Source organism: Pan troglodytes, chromosome 12 (assembly GCF_028858775.2).
Source record: "Pan troglodytes isolate AG18354 chromosome 12, NHGRI_mPanTro3-v2.0_pri, whole genome shotgun sequence".
Taxonomy (NCBI): Eukaryota; Metazoa; Chordata; class Mammalia; order Primates; family Hominidae; genus Pan; species Pan troglodytes.
Window position 1 is genome coordinate 22,339,175 of NC_072410.2, and position 7,835 is coordinate 22,347,009.

Consider the following 7,835-nt stretch of genomic DNA (forward strand, 5'->3'; position numbering starts at 1 on the left):
CTTAGCTCATTAAATCCCCGCACAATCATAGGAGTTGGATCCTTTTCACAGATGAGAAAATGGAGGCATAGGGAGATTAAACACGCTCGTTTGGCACCATGAGAGGCTGCCAAGCTCTGCTGTAGGTGATGATAAAGACAAAGATGAAGCCACCTGCTCCAGGAAGGTGGGTCCTTTCGGGGCAATTTGGAGTCACCCTGGGTTTCAGGGTCTAGTCCTTAGCCTGACATATTCAACAAGCTCCTTTGTTAATTCAGAGGTAATCGAGTCTTGAGAACTGTAGCAATTAACATAGGTTCAGATTTAATTATAAATCAGAATACCAAATTTTTAATTCAGAGGTTCCTAAACTTCCATTGGTTCATGGCTCAGTATTTTTTTCATTGTGCCCGTAAGTCAAAAGAAATACAGTTGACCCTTGAACAACACGGATTTGAACTGCCTGGATCCACTTACATGTGACTTTTCTTCAACCAAATGCCAATTGAAAATACAATATTTAGGCCAGGCGCGGTGGCTCACACCTGTAATCCCAGCACTTTGGGAGGCCAAGGAGGGCAGATCACGAATGAGGTCAGGAGATCAAGACCACCCTGGCTAACACGGTGAAACCCCGTCTCTACTAAAAAATACAAAAAATTAGCTGGGCGTGGTGGCGGGTGCCTGTAATCCCAGCTACTTGGGAGGCTGAGGCAGGAGAATGGCGTGAACCTGGGAGACAGAGCTTGCGGTGAGCCAAGATTGCGCCACTGCACTCCAGCCTAGGCGACAGAGCAAGACTCTGTCTCAAAAAAAAAAAAAGAAAAGAAAAGAAAATACAGTATTCTCCGGATGTCAAACCTGCCTATAAGACCTTTTAGGGCCAGGTGCATTGACTCATGCTTGTACTCTCAGCACTTTGGGAGGCTAAGATGGGTGGATTACCTGAGGTCAGGAGTTTGAGACCAGCTTGGCCAACATGGCGAAATCCCATTTCTATTAAAAATACAAAAAATAGCCGAGTGTGGTGGTGCACACCTGTAATCCCAGCTACCTACAAGACTGAGGCAGGAAACCTGCTTGAACCCAGGAGAGGGAGGTTGCAGTGAGCCGAGATTACACCACTGCACTCCATCCTGGGCAACAGAGCGAGACTCTGTCTCAAAAAGACAAAAAACAAAACAAAACAAAACAAAACCTTTTTATTTATTTATTTATTTTTGAGATGGAGTCTTGTTCTGTTGCCCAGGCTGGAGTGCAGTGACATGACCTCAGCTCACTGCAACCTCCACCTCCCAGGTTCAAGCAATTTTCCTGCCTCAGCCTCCTGAGTAGCTGGGACTACAGGCCTGCACCACCACGGCTGGCTAATATTTGTATTTTTAGCAGAGATGGGATTTTCTCATGTTGGCCAAGCTGATCTTGAACTCCTGACCTCGAGTCATCTGCTCACGTTGGCCCCCCACAGTGCTGGGATTACAGGCGTGAGCCAACACACCCAGCCTAAAAACACCTTTTCGTATAGGCAGGTTCTGCAGGGCTGACTGCAGGATTGAGTACGTGGATTTGGTTATTTGCTGGTGGTCCTGGCACCAATCCCCCGCATACACTCAGCGAGACTGTAACGACTTTTATTAAGCAGTTAGCGCCAAACAATTTATTCTTATTTTTATTTTTGTCAAACAATTTATTAAGGTTTTATGTCTTAAACTTTTAGATGCTTGACCAAATATATATGAAAAGTGAAAGGAAAATTACCTATTAATGTGAGTAAGTACCTGTTGGATGCTGCATAAGTCCTCCAACCTTGAAAGTGGAGATACCTCTCCCTCATATCCTGCTCCACATTGATTTGAGCTCTACCTGCTTTTATCACAGCAACCGCTAAAAACGCAACTTCAGAAAGATCAAAGGAATGTAGCGCAAGCTAATATTGGAACTGCAAACTGTTTGGAGCTAGTGGTTCCTGAAGTATTCAATAAATGTTCAGTATTGCAGCGCTTCCCTTGAGAACTTATCTTGTGCCCACGAACTTGCTACTGGGGTCTGAGACACTTCAGCAAATGGTTTAGGAACGCATCATTAATTTATACTGAGAAATAGAACTGCTACTTAAGAAAGATAACTGCCGGCCCGGTGCGGTGGCTCACGCTTGTAATCCCAGCACTTTGGGAGGCCGAGGCGGGCGGATCACGAGGTCAGGAGATCGAGACCATCGTGGCTAACACGGTGAAACCCTGTCTCTACTAAAAATAGAAAAAATTAGCCGGGTTTGGTGGCGGGCGCCTGTAGTCCCAGCTACTCGGGAGGCTGAGGCAGGAGAATGGCGTGAACCCGGGAGGCGGAGCTTGCAGTGAGCTGAGATCGCACCACTGCACTCCAGCCTGGGCGACAGAGCGAGACTCCGTCTCAAAAAAAACAAAAAAATGAAAGAAAAGATAACTGCCAAGGTACTGGACTTCTCACTTTTTTTTGTTCCCAATAAGATTGAGAAACCAAATCAGAGTCAGAAAGCCTTTGGTGCCCAGAGAGATAATGTGGGGATGATAGATCCACGCCGACATGGATCTAGTTATTGCAGTTACTCTGTGTGTGTGTGTGTGTGTGTGTGTGTGTGTGTCTGGGTGCAGGCATGTAATACATTGTTTCATTTAGGTATCTCAAATCTCAGATAGAACAAAAAGTTGCAAGTTTGTGATGCTTTTCTGTAACATTTGCTAAAAGACAAAGGATTGATTTGTTAATTATTCAACTTTTTATTAAGTATAATTTTCATGTAAAACATGTAGCTGTATTTTGCAAGGTTTCTTTAAATTTTTCTGATTGTCATCTCAGGGTTACTTACCAAAGAAAAGTACTGGTTTTTAATTTTTTAAAAAAAGTTGTATTTTATATATATTCCAGGGATATTAACAGCCTTTTTCTTCTCAGGAAGTTGGTATATTCAGTATTTTAAATGTCAATAAACAGATTCAGGGAGTTAAAGATCTGCCTTCAAAATTAAAAGCTAGAAGGGTCAGGTTAAAATAACCTAACACACCTTCATCTATTGTGGGATAAAACTACAACATTTCATGGGTTCTAAGCATCCTCCCCTCATTGTTAATATCTCTGAGGTCAGGGTGCATCTTATGGTTACTGTGGCAGGTGGCAGCTGTGATCAAGTTGTCACAGGCCGGACGCGGTGGCTCATGCCTGTAATCCCAGCACTTTGGGAGGCCAAGGCGGGTGGATCACGAGGTCAGGAGATCGAGACCATCCTGGCCAATATGGTGAAACTCTGTCTCTACTAAAAATACAAAAATTAGCCAGGCATGGCAGTGCATGCCTGTAATCCCAGCTACTCAGGAGGCTGAGGCAGGAGAATCGCTTGAACCACGAGTCGGAGGTTGCAGTGAGCTGAGATTGCACCACAGCACTCCAGCCTGGCGACAGAGTGAGACTCCGTCTCAAAAAAAGAAAAAAAGAAAAAAAAAGTTGTCACTGCATGCCACCTTCTGGTGGGATCAAGAAAGCACCAGCATCAAAACTAGCAGAAAAGACACTAGAGCTGGACTCTCAATGGAAGGACATTTTCAGGAATACCTTTACCAACTTACAGGAAGACCTCATGTTATTGCACGTTACATATACTGTGTTTTTTACAAATTGAAGGGTTGGAGCAAACCTGCATCAAGCAAGCCTATCAGCGCCATTTTTCCAACAGCATGTGCTCACTTCATGTCTCTGTCACATTTTGATAGTTCTTGCAATATTTCCAACTTTTTCATTATTATTATATCTGCTAGGATGATCTGATCAGTGATCTTTGATGTTACTGTTGCAATTGTTTGGGGCGCCACAAACCACACCTACACAAGATAAACAAACTTACTTGATACATGTTGTGTGTTCTGGCTGCATCACAGATGGGCTGTTTCCCTATCTCTCTCCCTCTCCTTCAGCCTCCCTATTGCCTGAGACACAGCAATATTGAAATTAGGCTAATTGGTAACTCTACAATGACCTGTAAGTGTTCAAGTGAAAGGAAGCATTGGACATCTCTCTTTAAATCACAATTTAGAAATGATTAAGCTTTGTGAGAAAGGCATGACAAAAGATGAGATAGGCTCAAAGCTAGGCCTCTTGCACCAAACAGTTAGCCAATTAGTAAATGCAAAGGATAACTTATTGAAGGAAATTAAAAGTGCTACTCCAGTGAACACATGATGGATAAGAAAGCAAACAGTCTTATTGCTGATATGGAGAAAGTTTTAGTGGTCTGGATAGAAAATCAAACTAGCCACAACATTTCTTTAAATCAAAGCCTAATCCACAGGAAGGCTGTAACTGTCTTTAATTCTTTGAAGTCTGAGAGGTGAGAAAGCTGCAAAAGAAATGTTTGAAGGTAGCAGAAGTTGGTTCGTGAAGTTTAAGAAAAGAAGCCATCTCAGCTGGGCATGGTGGCTCGCACCTGTAATCCCAGCACTTTGGGAGGCCAGATGAGTGGATCACTTGAGGTCAGGAGTTTGAGATCAGCCTGACCAACATGGAGAAACCCCGTCTCTACTAATAATACAAAATTAGCTGGGTGTGGTGGCGGGCACTTGTAATCCCAGCTACTCTGGAGGCTGAGGCAGGAGAATCACTTGAATCCAGGAAGCAGAGGTTGCAATGAGCCGAGATCATACCACTGCACTCCAGCCTGGGACACAGAGTGAAACTCTGTCTTAAGTAAATAAATGAATAAATAAATAAATAAGCCATCTCCATAACACAAAAGTGCAAGGTAAAGCAGCAAGTGCTGATGTGGTAGCTACAGCGAGTTATCCAGAAGATCTAGCTAAGGTCATTGACGAAGGTGGTTACATTACACAACAGATTTTCAGTGTACATGAAACAGCCTTCTGTAGGAAGAAGACACTATCTAGGACTTGCATAGCTAAAGAGGGGAGGTCAACGCCTTGCTTCGAACTCCAAAGGACATACTCTTTTATTTGGAGACAAATTCTCTTGTTAGGAGCTAATGCAGCTACTGACTTTAAGTTGAAACCAATGCTCATCGACCATTCCAGAAATCCTGGGGCCCTTAAGAATTGGGTTAAATGTACTCTGCTTGTGCTCTATAAATGGAAAACCAAAGCCCGGATAATAGCATATCTGTTTACAGCATAGTTTACAAAATATTTGAAGGCCTACTGCTCAGGATAAAAAGATTCCTTTCTAAGTATTACTGCTTGTTGACAATGCACTTGTTACCAAAGAGCTCTGAAGGAGATGCACAAGGAGATGAATGCTGTTTCATGCCTGCTAACACAACATCCATTCTGCAGCACAGGGGTCAAGGAGCAATTCTGATTTTCAAGTCTTATCATTTAAGACATTTATTTCATAAGGCTATAGTTGCCATAGATAGTGTTTCCTCTGATGCGTCTGGGCAAAGTAAATTGAAAACTTTCTGGAAAGGATTCGTCATTCTACATATATATATACACATATATATGTATACATATATATGTATACATATATATGTATATATATGTGTGTGTGTATATGTATGTGTGTGTATATATATATATAGATATAGATATAGATATATAGATACAGAGTCTCTCTTTGTCACCCAGGCTGGAGTGCAGTGGTGTGATCTCAGCTCACTGCAACCTCCACCTCCAGGGTTCAACCAATTTTCCTGCCTCAGCCTTGTGAGTAGCTGGGATTACAAGCTTACACCACCATGCCCGGCTAGTTTTTGTATTTTTAGTAGAGATGGGGTTTCACCACGTTGGCCAAGCTGGTCTCAAACTCCTGACCTCAAGTGATCTGCCTGCCTCGGCCTCCCAAAGTGCTGGGATTACAGACGTGAGCCACCATGCCTAGCCAGATTCATCATTCTAAATGCCATGAGGACATTCGTGATTGATGGGAGGAGGTCAAAACACCAACATCAACAGGAGTTTGAAAAAAGTTGATACCAATCCTCCTGGATGACTTTGAGGGGTTCAAGAATTCAGAAGAGGAAGTCACTGCAGATGTGGTGGAAACAGTAAGAGAGCTAGAGTTAGAAGTGGAGCCTGAAGATGGGACTGAATTGCTACAATCTCGTGATAAAACTTTAACAAACAGGAAGTTGCTTTTTATGGATGAGCCAAGAAAGTGGTTTCTTGAGAGATGGAATGTACTCCTGGTGAAGATGCTGTGAGCATTGTTGAAATGACACATTCCACTGTTGAATATTCCATAAATGTACTTGATAAGCAGCAGCAGGGTTTGAGAGGATTGACTCCAATTTTGAACAAGTTCTACTGTGGATAAAATTCTATCAAACAGCCTTTCATGCTACAGAGAAATCTATCATGAAAGGAATCGATGAGGAAAACTTCACTGTTACCTATTTTAAGAAATTGCCGCAGCCACCACAACTTTCAGCAACCACCACCCTGATCAGTCAGCAGCCATTAACAGTGAGGCAAGGGCTGGGTGCAGTGGCTCATGCCTGTAATCCCAGCATTTTGAAAGGCCGAGGTGGGCAGATCGCCTGAGGCCAGGAGTTCAAGACCAGCCTGGCCAAAATGGTAAAACCCCATGACTACAAAAAATACATAAAAAAAAAAAAAAAATAGCCAGTCATGGTGGTGCACACCTGTAGTCCCAGCTACTCAGGAGGATAAGGTGGGAGAATCGCTTGAGCCTGGGAAGTTGAGGTTGCAGTGAGCTGAAATCGCGCCACTGAACTATAGCCTGGGTGACAGAGCAAGATTCTGTCCGCCCCCCACCCTCCACCACTCCACACATACACACAAATTGAGGCAAGACCCTCTACCAGCAAAAATATTACAACTTGCTGAAGGTAAGATGTTTGTTAGCATTTTTTAATCAATAACGCGTTTTTAAATTAGGGTATGTACTTTCTTTACACACACTTAATAGTCTACAGTAATCATATAATGTAAACATATTTGTCATACATACTGAGAAAACTGAAACTTTGTGTGACTTGCTTTATTGCAATATTGAGTCTGGAACTGAGCCTGCAATATCTCTCTTATGCCTGTATTTTACCTTTTAAAAAATGTATGCACAAGAGGGATATGTAACAAAAATCTACATTCCATTTTGTCCAAGCAAGATCTTTTAAACATATAAAATAGAACCAAGGGAGCAGGGTGAAGAAGAAGAGGCGAGAACGACCCCCCGACCGACCAAGCCCACGGGCCGCCGCATCCCACGCCCAGCGCCTACGTCCTGCCACCGTCGCTGCCGATACCACCATGCCCAAGAGAAAGGCTGAAGGGGATGCTAAAGGAGACAAACCCAAGGTGAAGGATGAACCACAGAGAAGATCTGCGAGGTTGTCTGCTAAACCTGCTCCTCCAAAGCCAGAGCCCAAGCCTAAAAAGGCCTCTGCAAAGAAGGAAGAGAAGGTACCCAAGGGAAAAAGGGAAAAGCTGATGCTGCCAAGGAGGGGAATAACCCTGCAGAAAGTGGAGATGCCAAGACAGAGCAGGCACAGAAAGCTGAAGGTGCTGGAGAGGCCAAGTGAAGTGTGTGCATTTTTTTTTTTTTTTTTTTGAGACGGAGTCTGGCTGTGTGGCCCAGGCTGGAGTGCAGTGGCGCAATCTCGGCTCACTGCAAGCTCCGCCTCCCGGGTTCAAGCCATTCTCCTGCCTCAGCCTCCTGAGTAGCTGGAACTACAGGCACCCGCCACCGCGCCCGGCTAATTTTTTGTATTTTTAGTAGAGACGGGGTTTCACCGTGTTAGCCAAGATGGTCTCGATCTCCTGACCTCGTGATCCGCCCGCCTCGGCCTCCCAAAGTGCTGGGATTACAGGCGTGAGCCACCGTGCCCAGCCCATGTGTGTGCATTTTTGATAACT

The 7,835-nt window shown here is 43.9% G+C and overlaps 1 pseudogene; it reads left to right on the forward strand.

The window, feature by feature from the left end:
- Positions 1-7,229: 7,229 nt before the first annotated feature.
- LOC104005097 (non-histone chromosomal protein HMG-17-like) lies at positions 7,230-7,510 on the forward strand (annotated as a pseudogene).
- Positions 7,511-7,835: the final 325 nt, after the last annotated feature.